Source organism: Carya illinoinensis, chromosome 1 (genome assembly GCF_018687715.1).
Source record: "Carya illinoinensis cultivar Pawnee chromosome 1, C.illinoinensisPawnee_v1, whole genome shotgun sequence".
NCBI classification, from domain to species: Eukaryota; Viridiplantae; Streptophyta; class Magnoliopsida; order Fagales; family Juglandaceae; genus Carya; species Carya illinoinensis.
This window is the reverse complement of record NC_056752.1, coordinates 39,615,498-39,633,695: the sequence shown is the minus strand read 5'-3', so window position 1 is coordinate 39,633,695 and position 18,198 is coordinate 39,615,498. Positions and strand designations below refer to the sequence as shown.

General features: G+C 34.0%; 2 long non-coding RNA genes across 2 annotated transcripts; one reads left to right on the top strand and one right to left on the bottom strand.

The window, feature by feature from the left end:
• Window positions 1-11,352: 11,352 nt before the first annotated feature.
• LOC122302653 lies at window positions 11,353-12,093 on the top strand. The gene is made up of 2 exons (XR_006240495.1): window positions 11,353-11,630; window positions 11,710-12,093. It is a non-coding gene; the product is annotated as an uncharacterized LOC122302653 (long non-coding RNA).
• Window positions 12,094-17,239: 5,146 nt separating this feature from the next.
• On the bottom strand, window positions 17,240-17,945 carry LOC122303878. The gene is made up of 3 exons (XR_006240847.1): window positions 17,862-17,945; window positions 17,680-17,775; window positions 17,240-17,575 (listed from the first exon to the last, which is right to left on the bottom strand). It is a non-coding gene; the product is annotated as an uncharacterized LOC122303878 (long non-coding RNA).
• Between the last annotated feature and the right edge of the window lie 253 nt (window positions 17,946-18,198).

Here is an 18,198-nt window from a genome sequence, read left to right as displayed (position 1 = left end):
CAACATTGAAGGGGTTTACAAAGTATAATCCCGATAAGTGTAAAAGGAAGTTAGCTCGTATAGTTATCATAGACGAGCTACCTTTTTAGTTTGTGGAAGGGAAAGGGTTCCAAGAACTTGTCCAAGAATTGGAACCTAGATTTACGCTTCATTCTTACCACACTGTGGTAAAGAATATTAAAAAAATGTACAGAAAAGATAAAAATGTTTTGAGGGGCCAATTGGCAGGTTTGGTAGTTTGCCTCACTATCGATATTTGGACTTCATTCCAAAATATGAATTACATGTCTTTGACTGTGCATTTTGCTGATTCTAATTGGATTGTTCACAAAAATATTATTAAGTTGTGTCAAATAACCGATCACAAGGGTGAGGCAATTGGGAAGGCTTGGAAGCCTTAATAAAAGAGTGGGGGTTGGCACGGGTTTTGACAGTTTCGATTGATAATGTCTCATCTAATGACTTCACTTAAGGATATCTAAAAACTTATTTTAGAGAGGCAAATAAGACTGTCTTGGGTGTGGTGAATATTTTCATGTTAGATGTGCTGCACATATCTTGAATTTAATTGTGATTGAAGGGTTGAAAGATGTTAATGACTCGGTTGCACGAGTTAGAATGACTGTGAAATTTGTGAGATCTTCTCCTCCTAGCTTGGAGAAATTCAAGGTTGCTGCGAAGACTGTGGGGATAACATTAAAGAAAGGTCTTTGTACTAATATTCCTACCAGATGAAACTCAATCTTCTTGATGTTGGAGGCGGCTCAAGAATATAAGGCAACCTTTTAATTATTGGGTTATGAAGACATTCAATGTGTCAAATACTTTGATGAGCATGAGAGATTAGGAAAGCCTAATGATGATGATTGTGAGGTATTTTCTACTTTTGTTGATTTTCTCGGGCTTTTTTAAGAGGTCACATTGAAGTTATCTAGTTTTTTGTACCATACATCCCATGAGTTTTGTCAACATAGGGTGAAAGAAGAATTAAATGGCATGTGTAGGGGTTCCAATCTATGGATGAGGGAGATGGCATTGACCATGAGGGTCAAATATGATAAGTATTGAGGAGATTTGAGTAGACTGATCCTCGTCTGAAAATTGATGGCAAGATATATGGTTTGAGACTTGCGCATGATCAGGCATGGACTGGTGATATGGTCTGAGATGCCCTGGCTAAATTGTATGATGAGTTTACTACGGTTAAAGGTGGTACTGCATCTATTACACCTACATGTACCACAACGTCTCCTCCAGACACCAGGGCAATTGAGAAGTGTAGATTGCCATGAACTAAGACCCTCTCACAGAATCTCACACTAGTCCTTCAAGGTCAATCTACGTAGGCGAAGTTGGAGTTATAAAACCATTTGTCAGGGGATCTTATTCAACAAGATGATGACTTCAATATATTAGGATGGTGGAAGGCGACAGCAAAGAAATATCACATCCCTATTAACATCGTTGCCTTAGAGTCAACCTTTAGTACCGGAGGGCGCATATTGGATCCTTTCTGTAGTTCATTTTCTCCTACAACTATGGAGGTATTGATATGCACACAGAGTTGGATGATGGAAAATGATATTCATGTTTCGGATGTTTTAAATTTTAAAGAGACCGACGAGAAGGAGGTGGCAATTGACCTAGATTTGGACCACTTGGTAATTGTTGTTTTCATTTTATTATTTTGATTTATTTATATTCATTTCTATTTCATTGGCATTAATTTTAGTATCAATTTTGTAGAAACACATGAGACGACTCAAAAGACGTCTACCTCCGCTACAATATGACTTTGTGTTAAAAGACCCACCATTGCCAATTTGCCATTTAGCTCATAGGTTTGTACAATTTGTAATTTGTATGAAATTAGTTGATTTTGTTGAATTTATATAATTTTTTTATTGCACAATATGAATAGTATAGCTCAAGCCGCAAATCAAATTGAGTTAATAAAAAGACTACTTGCCCGGGCAGCCCCATATGTCATAGTCAAAGACTCAAACAACTCTCTTGGTATCTTTAGACTCAAAAAACTCTCTTAGTATCTTTATAATATTGAAATTTGAATCATTTGTATGTATTATGTATTCAGTGAGTTGTAATATTGATACAATGTCCATTGGACACTTGTATGTTTATAAATTTATAATTGTTTAGCCTAAAATTTTGTAATAATTTAGTTATTGTTATTAGTTTATTAGGTAGTAGACTAGTAGTCTGTAGTAGTACTTCATTAGTTCATTTGCTCTAAATTAGTAATTTTGTATCATGTATATATTATTTTTATTCATGTAACTTTTTTTTTATCTAGTTTTTTAACTTTTTTTTCTTCTAATTTTATGGGCCCAAACAACTTCTAGACCATTTTAGGCCCATTTTAGTGGTTTCTGGGCCAAAGGCCCAGTATGGGGCAGGTTGGCAGATGGATTAACTTCTCCACCCGCACCTCGTTATTTGGGACAGGGTACCCCGCACCTGCACTCCAGGGGCAGGGGTGGGGAAAAAATTCTCACATTTGCTCATGAGGGGGTGGCGGGCGGGTAACACCCCTATGCTGCAGACTTTGGTAATGGAATCATCAACTTTTTTTTAACCCCTCAACAACAAGAGGTTGATGATATGAGCACAACATTGAACATGAATAAACTCGTGATGACAAATGAGATCATCTTTCATAGTCATATTCATTTTGAACAATTCAATTGCAGTGTCATTAGTACTGACATTGTCAACTATAATATATTTTAAATTCTCCAATCCTTTAAACAATCAGTCTTCGCTGCCCCAATGGATGCACCCTTATGATCAATAATTTCTTTGAACCTAATAATCCGTTTTTTCAAATTCCACTCACTGTCGATGTAGTGTGCTGTGATACACATGTAGGAAATATTCTGTATGGACATCCATCTGTTAGTCGTAAATGACACTCTTTGGGTAGTGGTAATAAACATTTTCTTCATCTCTGCCTTCTCTTTTGCATGCCTCTACATACAATCTTGCATCACCGTATATCATGATGATCATAATGGAAATCGTGGCTCAATAGTCTGGACAAACTTTCAAAAGCCTCTTTTGTCAACTGTGGTAAAAGGCATGTCATCAGTAATTATTATCTCTGCAAACATATCTTACAACATCTTCTCACTATATTGAGAGATGACCATTTTCTTAACCTGTGTATCATTAGTGGCCGTAGAAGTTTCATAACTGAGCTTGGTTTGATTAGTGGCCGCCAATCCCTTATGTATCTTATATTGTTGGCAACAATTAAGATGTACTATCAATATAACGGTGCCTTGCTTCTTAGAATGACATCCACAAAGTTACCCACAGTAGTTGCATGTTGCCTGTGGGCTCTCACTATCACCAGGAATTTTTGTGAAATGTTTCCATGTCCACGATATTTTTTTAGTAGTTCGTGGTAATGGTGGCCTTGTAGATGGAGGTGGTAGACCTGGATTATCCCCAATACCCATCTCCTCCTCCTCATTAAATGCATCATCATCTTCCATGTCTACTAGGAGTGAGAATCGACTGGTTGCACAAGAAATAGCTACTGTAGAAGTGAGTCTAGATCTTGATGTAGGAATTATGGCATCCGGATTCCCTTGTGGAGTCACACTCCTGCTTGGCGAAGCATCCATATTTAACAACCTCTTTGTGCTGAAAAAATGAAATAGAAGCAAAGATGTTAGACTCATGATGTTGAATTAATATAAGGATAAAATGATACAAAACGAAGCTGAGTTGTCACTGCATATATTTAATAATTTAAAGATCATATTTAAGGGTTGGTTTAAACATTGTGTAGAGCTTAGGGTGGCTTTAGGAGCTGCCAACATTAAAGTGTAGTTCTTATATGGGTAAAGTCGCAAAATGCAGTAGTTGCAGTAGGAACAACTCAGAAAACTGTGCTTAAAGAGACCATTATTTGTGTTGAAGTTAAAGTGCCTGACACACAAAGGTCTAAAATGCTAAAGTTAAAGTTCCTCAAAAAGACTAGTGTGGAAAAACCACATATCGAGTCCTCCATCCCCAGGTTGCCCCCAACACCCTTTGCTACCCTCAAATCTTTAATATATTAGATGCCATACAATTAAACCAATAGAGGGAAGGATGTGGTCTCATGATCATGAAGAAGGATTAGTGAAAAGTACTTATATATGATGGACAAAAACATAAGCTAAAAAATTAATGTTAGGGAGATGAAGGAATCTGGATGCTAACCTGTTTGGTGTCGACAAATATTACCCACTTGGGTTGGTGGGTGCCTACTGACACTAATAACATACATGGGAGTGATTTTTATGGATGGAATATATATATATGTATATATTTCAAGCTAAAACATTTATTTATTTAATAATTAAGGACTCTAACTATGGAACCCAATATGGAAGCCTCACAAGTGACAGTGAGGGGAGCATTTGAAGTACCAAAACTTGTTGAAGACATCAAGAAGCAGCTAGGGAAGCATGTAGAGATAGTGAAGTAAGGAGTAGATCAACAAGAGCAAGCCGAGGGTAGTAACCAAGAGGGCATAGAAGAAGGGGAATATATCTTCCAACATCCTCCCCAATGCTCAATGCAGTGTGCTCATCTCAGTCAAATGTTTAATGATGAAAATATTTTTTCATGCTCGATAATGTTAGATCGATGTGGATATATAGAGTAAAGGTTTGAGTCAATCGAAAAAAATGGTCAACTTACTATTAGTTTACAACAAGTTTCTTTTCAGAAAATTAAAGAGCATAATGGACTCTAGATCATGACCAACTGGGGGTGATCTGATTTAATTTGGATGGTAAAAGCCAAAGGACCGCGCAATCTATTTTGTTATACCTGGCATTTTCCATGTGCCATTGCCAACAATTTTAGCAACAAGGAATTATATGCTATGGCATCAAGGAATTATATGCTATGGCATATAGAAATTAGGTCCGGTACCTCAACTATATATATAGAAAACAAGTTGCTTAGTTTGTACAAATGGTTAGTTGAATAATGAAACTGGCTATCCTGATTTTCATCAAACATGAAAATAAGAAAATAAAGAAAAATCTACGTTGGCATCCAAAAACATCCAAAGTTCCAAGACAAAGATGAGGCCCTAGATGGCATAATTGGCTACAATTAGCATACGAGAAGTATTTAGTGTCAACATAATCAATCAAACACAAGGCAAAGTGAGCGCTTCGATCATCAACCCTCTGCAACATGAATCTAATGAAAGGGCTAAAACTAACCGTAGTAGTTTTTCACTGCACCATAGAATAGTATAAGTTTTTCACTGCATTACTTATAAAAAAGAGTAGTTTTTCATTGCATTACATAAGCAAATGCTAATAAAGCTCACATCTATAAATTAACCCGACCACAAAAGGTCTCATCACCCTACAACTTATTAAACTTAGCAAATTAAGTTTCATATATTCTTATAAGCCTTATAAATAATCCATTTTCAAAAAAGAAGAAGAAGAAGAAGAAGAACCTTATCACTCTTTGATCCGCCTCTGTTTTCTATACACTCAAAAGGAGGTAAACATGAAAAAACAATTATGATTTAGGGCTCATGTGTCTCGAACTACACTTACGATTTACGACGTCGCAAAGGCTAAACAGCTACGGCAAGACAACGGCAATCTAGGATGGAGCAACGCTGTGACAGAGAATTAGAGAGGGAAAGAGATGATTTATAAGAAAGGGAAAGGGAGTGCGTGAGGGGAAGAAGGAAGAACTAGAAGGGGGTCTTGCATTTTGGACCCCATGTCAGAGGCAGAGGTGGAGGTAGAGCAGAGGTTGGTCAAGATTGGAGGCTTCAAAATTTTGCACAGCCCTAAGTTGGAAAGAGTCATTGCCGACCCAAGATGACGGTTTGGGTCTTAATTGTTTGGAGCCCACGACAGTGGTCCGAAGCAGCGATACGGTGTCCATACGTACGTCTATTTTAGTAAATAGAAAATAAATATAGTAAATATAAATGGAAAATGAGATACACAAATTTATATGGTTCATCATAGGGCTTACATCCATGGATTTTTTGGAGGGAAAATCCATTACAAATGGTGTATTTTAGATTCTCTCAGGGTCTCTCATAGCTCCTGGTACAAATGGGTTGGTGACCCTTGTTATCTGGAGAAAATAGTTAAAACTGAAGCTTTCATCTAGAGATTGAAAAAGCTTTAAAAGCTTCTGGTTGCCCAGTAGACCCTCTTATATATGATCTCAGATCCTTTTTATTAAAACCCCTATCAGTGGTTGGTGAGAAAGTAAGCGTCATGTCTCTTTCTCTTTTACTCCCATTGCTTCCTTTCTTTTCTTGTGTCATCTTTTTCTTTTCTCAACTTTTGTCCTATCATCTCTTTTTTCCCACATGCTTCCTAATGGCTCTGGTGGTGGATTTGGCCTGGGCAATTTCATCCGTTCCACATATATTGACTTCAAGAATGATAGAATTAACACAAGTTAAAACCATTTTCATGGCCCTAAATTCCAAAAATCCATACCAAGCATAAATCAGCAAAGCTTTGTTCTTTATCAATATTTTAAGTCAAAGGGTGCACGTGCATGTGTGTGTGAGAGAGAGCACACTGAGTTGAAAGAATTGCATGTTTGAGATGCCACCATAACATTTAATCCCAAAAATGTAGTCTTTCTTATTCATAATGCCTTGGTGTGAGCATCATCGAAGTTAAAGTATGCATGGCTGCATGCGAGAGAGAGAGAGAGAGAGAGAGAGAGAGAGAGAGAGAGAGAGAGAGAGAGAGAGAGAGAGAGGGAACTTGGAGAGAAGCAATACAATCTCGTTTCAATGAGCGGAGAGGGTTTCTTGGATCCTCTATCTTATTTTGATTATGAAAAACATGCAGAGCCAACAACAAAAAATACACAGAAGCAAAAGAAAAAAAATTGAATCGAAAACAGACAGAGAGAGAGAGAGAGAGAGAGAGAGAGAGGTTGGAGATGAACGAGCAATGGTATATATAGCAAAGAGAGATGGAAAAAGCTGAGAGGGAATGAGAATCGAGAAGGGAATGGAGTCAAAAGGCACAGAGAAACGACCATTGCTACTCTGCACGCGACCACGAGAAATGTTAATTGCACATTGCGGGCAATGTGTGTGATTGAGATTCATATATAAAGAAAGAGCCCAGAGGCAACTGCCATAACAGAGATTGAATACAACGATAAATTTCATCCAAATCAATAAACATATCAGTAATGCTAGAGCATTTTTTCCTAAAACATGAACAACTACATTCGTATTCCTCTTGATGTGTTTCACAAACGATTGATCAAATTTGTTGAGCATCAGTCTTATACCTGAGAGGAGCATTCCTATGCTGTTTCAATAGGCTTCAGAACCTTGGATGGCCTTGACAACGTTGAGAATTTCTCCCTCTAGAACAACATTCCTCAACCCCAAATTAGTGCCAAAAAATTGGCTTGTAGAGCTCCATAAGTCTTGCTAAGAAAGGGTTTGGGAACAAGTTTATTCTCATTCTCAATGTGGGCATAACATTACCCTCCCAATCACAGACTACGACCCCAACCCCTAGCTTGTAGTGAACTTTTTCAATCGTAGCATTCCAATTGATTTTAAAGACATCTTTTGTAGGAGTATCCCAGCAATCATTTTGTTCTATGGATGTTCTAGCCTTGTTTGTGACCTTTTGATCTAGCTCTTTGAGATCTTGCAAGAGCTAGGTTTGATTCATTATCATGCTCTTCTAAAACTTTCTTAAACATTGCCCCCAAATGTCTCTAGTTGAAATACATTCCCATCAAGCATGCTCAACTGATTCTGGCTCATGTAAGCAAAAAGGGCAATTTGGATTATCAACTACGTACCTTCTTCTTGAACAAATTTAACTTGGTGGAAAGTGCATTAAATTTAACTTGGTGGAAAGTATATTAAGGAAAGCTCTTCGTAAGAAAATCTTTCTTGCATTTGGAACTTCCAACTTCCATGTCTTAGTTCAGCTTTCTTTCTTTGTGTTGCTGCTGGATTGTTGTCCTTGTAGTCTTTCTTTTAATTATCCTTAAAGGTGGTATGCACTCCTTACTAAATATAATCTATTAACAGTGCATCTCCATATTTGTTTGTTATGTCTATTACAGTAACCTATGGGAATTTTACTAATAATTTCAGCTTCAACTCTCGAGAACACTTCCTTAAGTAGGCTAAGATTCCATTGTTTTGTGTCTATATCAATGAGGGCATCTACTTTAGCATCTTTATCTAGTATCCTAACTGCACTTTGACGTCCGAAAGATGTTGATTGAGGGATCCAGTAATTGTGTATCCAATGCCCTCCTAAAGAAGGGATGTTGCTGTCAACAAACTCTCCCAAACATAAAATGGGTGTCTGCTTAATTTTGCTTGAAAACAGCCAACCTTTGGTAAGTAATTAAGCTTAAGCACTCGTTGATGCTAGTGAGTTTAGGGTCTGCAACAGTCTCCAACATTGTTTTGCCAACGTTATAATGTTAAAATTTTCAGGATTTCTAAATCCTAGACCTCCTATTGATTTTGCCTTTCCCAATTGATCCCGTTTGACCCAATGAATCTTTCTTTAATTTTCTTAATTATAGTCCCACTATTAACCTTGGAAGAGTTTGTATAATTGATTTAAGCAAACTTCCTTTCCAGCTTGTGAAAAGAACTTCATCTTAATCCTATTTCTCACCTTATCTAGAATGCCCCCGTAAGACTTTGAGTGAGATATTCCTACAAGTGCTAGCTAGTAGCTAGGCCTACGCAAAACTTCTTTTCCAGCTTGTGAAAAGAACTTCAACTTCCAATTACTAATCTTGTTCCCCACCTTTTCTAGAATGCCCCCGAAAGACATTGAGCGAAATCTTCCAACAAGTGCTAGTTGGCCTAGATACTTCTCATGACAAGATTAGTAATCTTATAATTCACGTAATCTAATTCTTTTTCTTTCTGGATTATATAATTTTTGTAAGAATCATGATCCAAACTTATACCAAAAAAGTAATTTTTGATCAACCGATAACTAAAACAAAAGAGGGGGGTGGGGGAGACGGATAATATACGTACGTCCTCGTAGGTCTGGGCATTGGCCATCCAACTTTGGGTTTCAAAATCTGGCCCTGCATAAATCACAAAAATCAAAGCGAATTCTATCGAATGAAAATTAGGTAGATATTATCCTCTAATTAACATGATATATATTTTGTAATATATATACTCCATAAGATTTTTGAAAAAATTATGGCCAATTATCAAAACTTGAAACTATCAAATGAAAAATAGGTAACGTGACACAGATTTTATGATCACACGATCTTAACAAATTAAATAATGATGTATAAGTTATCGACAGACGTTAGCTAGATGCAGCTTGCTTTAGACGATTCTCTGGCCCTTTTCTTTTGGCATTCATTAACAAATATATGCACAAAACTTAACATTCATTATATATAGAAAAAAACTATTTATTATTTATTTTTTTTATCATTATGAGATATTAAATAACAAGTTTATAAGTAAATTATAATAAATAATCTCTAATAATCTAATATTACATCATAAATAATAAAATAATAATAATAATAAATACTGCTAAGTAGCATTAGTCAGATGGATATAACGTTTGTACAGAAATATATATATATATATATATACACACACACGACATCCGTGCAAAATTAAAAAGAAATAATATAATTAAAGGAGATATTAACCGATAAGGCGACAAGGACTTCTGAATCTCAATAATTGATTTGGGTCAAATATGCTGTCTGTGTTTGGCTTTGACCCGAAAGAATAAGCATCGATCTTATCCTGCCACCTCTTCTCCTTCTTGCGCCTTTAACCTAACAAATCGGCCGGTAGATCACTGGAATATATATATATATATATATATATATTTATATATAAAGGGTTGCTTCTTAATTAAGCTCATGATCATCATCAACGTCATGATCATACGTCAGAAATATATAGATATTTATATATATTCTAAAATGTCCGACGAGAGAATCTAGCTAATACATCGATCCACAGGCCACCGAGGAAATAAAAACCAGATAATTCATTTGAACGGAATATATATAAATTAAATAGATGTATGTGTGTGTGTTTAATAACTAAAAATAAAAATCTTTAAATTATGAGGCCTCCATATGATATATATATATATATATATTATAATTCGTTTTAAACTATATTTATAGAATTTGAACGTTCCGATATATATCATGTTTTAAATAAGTTTTTTAAAAATATAAAGCATTGATTTATCGATTATTATTTGATCAATCATGATAATTAATGATATTTACAATCGTAAAATATACAAGCGTTGTAAATTTTTTTTTAAAAAATTGATAAATACAAGATTTACATGAAAAAAATTAATCTTTTAATAATAAACTGTACTCCTTTTTAGAAGGATTGAGTACACTTCACGATTATATGTAACAATCCTCTTAAATATTTATTATCAAATATTGCAACTGTACTTGACACTTAAGGACATATTTACTTAATTTGAGAAAAATATTTTCTTTATAAGGTGTAAGGGTACATTTAGGTTGTAGAAATATAAGTCCTTAAATTAAAATAGTTTAATTGTTTGGTTAATTTGATTTTATGATAATAAATAGTACTGTTCCTTTAAAAACAATGAGAAGAATAGCTATTAATTATTTGAATTAATATATAGTTGAATGTAAAATTTTAAAAGAATCTTTTGTTTTTTTAAAATATTTTAAAAAAGAAAAAAAAAGTCAAATGCCTTAACGCGGTGACCGTTCTTTCAAGGATGCAGGCATGGTCTCACTAAAAAAAAAAAAAAAAAAAAAAAGATGCATGCGTGGCATGATAGCCCCATGGCCATGCATGGGGAAAGTTATTCAATCCACTCCGTGGCCATAATCGGGAGATTCAGGACTTTATTAGGAGTCATGTGAGCAACCCAATACACCTTAATTAATGACATTAATGACAGTGGAGGTAATATCAACCCTCGAATGAACATTATTCTAAAGGTTGATCATGAATTAGAAAAGAGAGGTATTACGTATAGTTTTTATTTGAAAATTATAATATAGATATAATTAATTTTATTTTTAAAATTTTTTAAAATTATTAAAATATTCTTTTTAAAATGATTTTTTTCTTCTTTTAATAAAGTGTTTACACATGTAATTTCTGAGTGGAGATTATAAATAGAATTTTTCATTAAAAAATCTACAAGAATAAAGAAAAGAAAAGAAAAAATCTAGAAAGAATCACCGGCCTAATTTTCTTTTATAATTCTCTTTTCTGCGTAATATCTATATTTGAAAATAACGATCTGTGGGCCAACAATCAGAGAAGAAACTAGCTAGATAAGAGGGCGCAATATTGATTAATGCATGCAATATTGTTCCGATCGATCGAGTATAAATTGGCCTGTAACCCTATACACAAGACAATTGAGAGAGAAATTAAGCGACTAGTACTTGATCTGTACATTTGTACTACTGCAAGCAAAGTTGATCAGGCATATATATATATATATGGCATCTCAGCCTCAGGCAGATAAGCTTGTCAAGGTTGGGTTGGAAGGCTTTGCTATAATAGACAAAGTCTACGGCGCCCGACCCAGAAGGTATGGTTACTGGCTTCCACCCCCACCTCCTCCGACGCATGCATATCATCATGGTAAGAATATTAATATTCATCTTCAGGAGATCATGAGCGAGGTTCCTGCTCAGATGAAAGAAGCTCATCATGTTACCAAAAACAACATGCAGAGTGGCAACAATATTATTAGGGGCCAAAATTCCCCCGTGATGATCATCTATAGCGAAGCTAAGTACTTCTAATGAAGATCAGACTGTACGTTATCTGTCAGGTTATATACAGCTTATAACTAGCTAGGCTGCTTCTTCATGTATTTTCTTTGGGTTTCCCTTTTTCCGTTCACTTACTTATAGGAGAAAGGGAATGCTACTCCTGCTGTATTGATGACATGATGTAACATGGGTCAGATGGCATGGGAGCGAGGCGTACGTCCTACATATATAAAGTAATAAGCTTGTGGAATGAATATTAGGATACCTTGTATTTGATCTCTAGCGCCTCTCCTTTAATTACTTCTAGTTATGTGCACATGATTAATGATTGTAGAAGTTAACTACTTAAGAGCATGGGCCAAAATGAGTCATGTATAATATTGGGACTGATATAAACATAACTAATATATATATATATGTGTGTGTGTGCGCGCGCGCGTCCACGAAGAATGTTTAATTAGTACATGGTTTTGAGTAGATTTGGAACTCCTCTTTTAAGGCACATAATTTTCCATCACAATTTCCATAGTTGTTGTGGTGACAATATCTCTTATCTTTAACTCGGCGAAAACTTATTACAGTATAAGTGTGCTAGAATCTCGAAACAATTCTTAATTCACAATAACGACGCTCTAGTGATCACTCAAATTAATGACATTCTAGAATAAAAAATTCTATTAATCATTCCCACACGTACACTATACTTTTTTTTTCTCTTACCAAATTATGTGTGCTATATGAATGATGAATATAAGAATTCAATTAGTTTAAGAATAGAAAAAACAAACTAAAAAAAAGCTGCACTAATTAAGTTTAAAAAAATTATAATGTATTGTGGTATGTGAGGATGATGAATATATTTTTTTCTTCAAATGCAGCTACTTGTCAGATCATAATCAAATCATTTCAATCCATCTATAATTAATTAGTGTTAGGAAAGACACTTTCAAGTACTTTTTTATGGCATTTGATGTCGAACTGATCCGCATGCTTATTACAGAAACGGGACAATAGTACCATACATTGGAAATATTAATTAATATTGATTATTTCCATTCAAATTAATGCAAAATAAGTATACATACATTGTAACAGCCCGCTAGAAATTCAATTATGAAATTTCTATTAACTTAGGAACCTCGTGAAAACCCCATAAGTTTTCACGAATCCATTAATCGTATACGTTTTTGTCTAACTACATAGTTAGTGTTATTATTTACTATGGTATCAGAAGTGTGTTTTTGATTATTGGAGATAGTTAGAAGTGTCAAAATGTATTATGGTTTGTGCCATTAGACTCGGAGGGTTATTTAAAGTCTTATGGCGCAATAACATTTTTTTTCATATTTTCGGACAAAACGTCTGTTCAAAACTGTAGATATTATTGAATAAAAAGAAATATCTTGAGGTAATTTTCATGAATATTATTGGGTAAAAATATTTTGAGTTGATTTTATAGATATTATTAGATAAAAATATCTTAAGTTGATTTTTGTAGATACTATTGGATAGAATATTATGAGATAATCTTTTATAGATATTTTGGGTAGGAGAAAACTACACTCAACTCTCAACTCCAGCCACATCTCTTCCATATCTCATCCATAAGTATCTCCAGCCACCTCTCCCCAAGAAATTTTCTTCATTTACACTTTCCATTGAAAGAATATCAAACACTCTCTCTCGGACAGCTTTTAGGAGGTCTTTTGCACACCCATTTCGAAGCTTTTGTAAGTGTTTTATCATAAAGTCTCCTTCATATAAGTTGTTCCTTTTTTAGTCTAGTTTACATGGATATCTTATTTGCCCCATTTGAAGATCATTTGGTCAGTAAAATATTGTGTAAACTATAGAAAGGTCATTCTGGGAGATAAATTGGAGAATATGTTATAGTTTGGAGTTTTTGACCAAGCTAATGGATAGATATTGGTCCGAAATTTTTATGGAGTATTGTTAACATGTATATGTGACTATTGGTTGAGGATTTTTGCATGATTAAAGGTTTTGATAAAATATTTTCTTAGATTTAGAAACTTAGAAACTGGAAGAAGAAAAACAGTTTCTGTTTTGAAAAAGTTTAACTCTTTGGTGGTCTAAACCTATTCTAATGACTTTAATAATTTTATTGGAGGATCCTAAGTATCTTATATACATGTTATATTATTATTTTGAAGATATTTGATGTTAGTTTCAAAGATATGAAATTTTATGCAAAGAGATATTCAAATAAGCCAAAGTGTGGATATTCTTGGCTAAATTTATGTTTTGGTTAATTTCTAACCATGTGATCTTGAATTAGAAGCTTATATATGTTTTAGGACATCTTTTTAAACCATGTGATGGTTTGGTTTGAAGATCATATATTTATAAGTCATAGATCAAGAGATTTATCAAAACTAGTTGAGGAAAAAGTTTCTGTTTTTGGACTAAGTGTAAAACCAAAACCTCCAAATGTTATTTTGTGATTTTGGTGACTTTAGTTTGATGATTTAAAGCATGGTTGATGTTAGGATGATATTATGAATATGTTAGAAGTAAGATTTGATTTTTGAAATTTTTGGAGATGTTTTGATTTAAGGTTAAAACTTGTGATTCAAGTGCTTAGATCTTTTTACAAAACAGTTTGGTGTTAATTATTAGCTTTTTCTAAATGGATGTTTTAAGTATGGTTTTGAACTTAGGATTGGAAGATGTTTGTTGTAAAATTTTGGTTTAAGCATGAGTTTTGAAAATTGGAAGGAATTGCAACAAAAATCAAGGGAAATGACCTATGGATGTTTCGGCCATAGTGTGTTCTTCATAGTTGTGTTTTGCTTTAAATTTTTCTGAATTGATATTTAAGTTTAGGATAAAATTTACATGAGAAATGTAAATTTTGGAAACTTTTGGAGTTAGTATGCAAAATCCTTAAGTTATGGGTAAAACGGTCATTTTCCCACATGTAGAGAGTAAAATGAAAATTTTACTCTTTAAGTTAGTATTTTCCATATTTCAAATTTTTAGTGATTTAGTTCTAACTTTTAGAATCACTAATTACAGAATTTATCATTTTCCATGCCAAGTTATCACGTAATTGTCTATTGTACAGAATTTATTCTGTCATCAATTTTTATCTGTTATATAATATATTCTGTCATATATTACTGTACCTTACAAGTACGTCATGCTAAGTATGCCATCTATTACATGTATGTCAAGTCATGTAATATTCACTGTTGCAAGTATGTCATGTTAAATATGTTGTCTATTATATGTTATGTCATGTTACGAAATGTTTCTATCTCAAGTTGGTCATATATTTCAAGTTATGTTCAAGTCACGTTATGTTACTTCAGGGCTTCAGTCATTTCGTATTCCAGTCACGTTTCATCTTGATTACTTATGTATGGGGTCACAGCAATTGTGGCGCATACACCACGTGAGACACAGCAATTGTGACACGTAGAATACATGGGGCCACAACAACTGTGGAGTATGTATTTAAGCAGTTAAAGAATAAGTTTCCGTAGAATACATGGGGCCACAACAATTGTGGAGTATGTATTTATACGTAGAATACATGGGGCCACAACAACTGTGGAGTATGTATTTTTCATGTTAAGTCAAGTTTGTATAGAATACATGGGACCACAACAACTGTGGAGTATGTATTTTTCATGTTAAGTCAAGTTTGTGTAGAATACATGGGGCCACAACAACTGTGGAGTATGTATTTACACGTATAATACATGGGGCCACAACAACTGTGGAGTATGTATTTAAGCAGTTAAAGAATAAGTTTCTGTAGAATACATGGGGCCACAACAATTGTGGAGTATGTATTTATACATAGAATACATGGGGCCACAACAACTGTGGAGTATGTATTTTTCATGTTAAGTCAAGTTTGTGTAGAATACATGGGGTTACAACAACTGTGGAGTATGTATTTACACGTAGAATATATGGGGCCACAACAACTGTGGAGTATGTATTTTTCATGTTAATTCAAGTTTCAAAGTAAGTTCATGCTAAGTCAAGTTTCAGATCAAGTTCATGTCAAGTCAAGTTCAGTTCATGTTTCAATTTAAGTTATGTCAATTATGCTATGTTGTACTCCAAGTTATGCTTTAATTACTTATGAATTTGATTATGCATTTATGTTTTTACTGTCATCCATGCATCATTAGCTTGTGTGGAAGTTTTTTGTTAACTTACTGAGATTTGTAATCAAATCTCATTTTGGTAGTCCCAACTACCATTCCCTCCGAATGGTAGATCTTGTTACAGGACCTGAAGGAGAATCAGGAGCTGATCAACTAGACACAGTTGACTAAGTGACGGTGCGACATAAATGTTGATATAGTAATTAACGTAGATTACTACTTGTACGATTGAGTTGCATCTCTACTACTTTTTGGATCATAACCATTTTGGACTAGTGTTGTGATCGTAGTTGTTCAATGGATTTTTATATATGAGGTATGTTTTAAGCATTTGGGATATTTTCAATTTGGTGCATAGTATTGCTAAAGAAAAAAATTTATCCGCTGCGAATATTGCATATTGTTAGATGCATGTTAGGAATATTGCATCTTATATGTCATAAACAGGGGCAGGTAATCTTGTGTTGCATGTCTCGACGCTTCAAATGTCCGTCCGATCCCAAACGGAATTTGGGGGCGTCACATACATGCTACTGTTAATCATGTCTAATCATCACTTACATTAGGATAATTCTATTATGTTTTATTATCGCATAAAAAATTAGAGAAAAGATATTTGTAATCATAATTATACAATTGTAGTGTAATCATTTTGAAAAAAGTAAATAAAATATAGGATCCATATGAAAAAAATTAATTTTTTAATAATAGATTTCACTATTTTTCACACTACAACAAATAAGGGTTTTCGCAAAAAGTCTATTTTTCGCCACAAAAAAGCATTTGCGGCGGAAAAAATTTGTCCCAAATTCACTAATAGTTTTGAGCCAAGGCAGACTTTTCCCGGCTAATGAGGAGAGTGCCAGAAATCTTTCAGTATTTGCAGTCTATTATTTCACCGCAAATGCCTCTGTCATACGCAATTTTTATTTTTTTTCTCCTCTCAATTATATTGATTTTTATCCACTCAAATCAAATGAACTTCTTTTCCTTCTTCTATGCAAATAAAATATTTCTTTTTCTCACAAATACTCTAAAATTAATTGAAATGTTATAAATTTCTTTTCAAGTAAAATTATTTTGGGCCAATAATAAATTTCTCAACAAAATAAAGTTCTAAAATTACTCATCTAAAATCTTTATGCACTTCATTTTTTTAAGTCTATAAAAACCATTAGCACTATTGTTAAGGTTTATCGATGTCATTAAGAAAAGCAAATGACTTAAAAGAACCCACAAAACTACAAATTTATTTAACAATAAGCACTATTGTTAAACTACAAATCTACTATCCCTGAGTCTGTCTCTCTGACTCATATCTCTCTATAAACTTGTCGTATTTGGTTTGTAATAACATGACATTCTCTCGTAAGTCATCAAGTTGTCCCTTATAATCTGCAGCCTCTTTCTCATGTTTTTCTGCACGTTCAGTTAATTTTGCTATTTGAGCATCAGTTGTTTGTCTAGATGATTCGGGAATAACCATCTCGTTGGGCCCCCTTACATATCCTGACCTTTGACCCAAAACTTCCTTGAAAATTGTCATTGTAGCCTCCTTAGTCTGCTTCTCAGGCTCCAATTTTGACATATTTGCAGCCATCTTATCCTATCAACTATGAGAAAATCACACATGTTAGTGCTCATAATATGTACTTATAGAATGAAAAATTATTTGATGATTTTTTCTAAAAATCACCGGATTTTATTTAATACTCACATATTGCTTTTCCGTTATGGGAGTTACAAATTTGTCCTTCTTTTTTGACCACCTCACTTCTTTAAAGAAATAAACCACAGTTTGATCATTCTCAGACTTCAAATACAAGCAAATTACATTCAACTTAGACTGAATATATATAGGAAATCTTAAGGTATATTTCAACCAAAATGGAGACTTACCTTCATCTCCATCAGCCGCACAAATGACCTTCGTCCAGCTGTATGATTGTTTTGTTGCTTCTCCCTATTAAATTTATTTCATTCAGACATTCACTGCACTCACACGAGACATGATATAAATGAGAAAAATAGAAGTGTCAAGAGGATTATATGACTATTTTAATTAAAAAAAATGCCACATAATATTAATTAAGTATTGACCATAAATTACCTTGAAGTTCTCGCTTAAATATCGAGCGCATAACTTCACCCAAGTGGCTGGTGTCACCCATGATGGCACATTTCAAGTGCTTCTTCATTACTATCATATAGCTTATAGGTTCTATGTAAATCATAG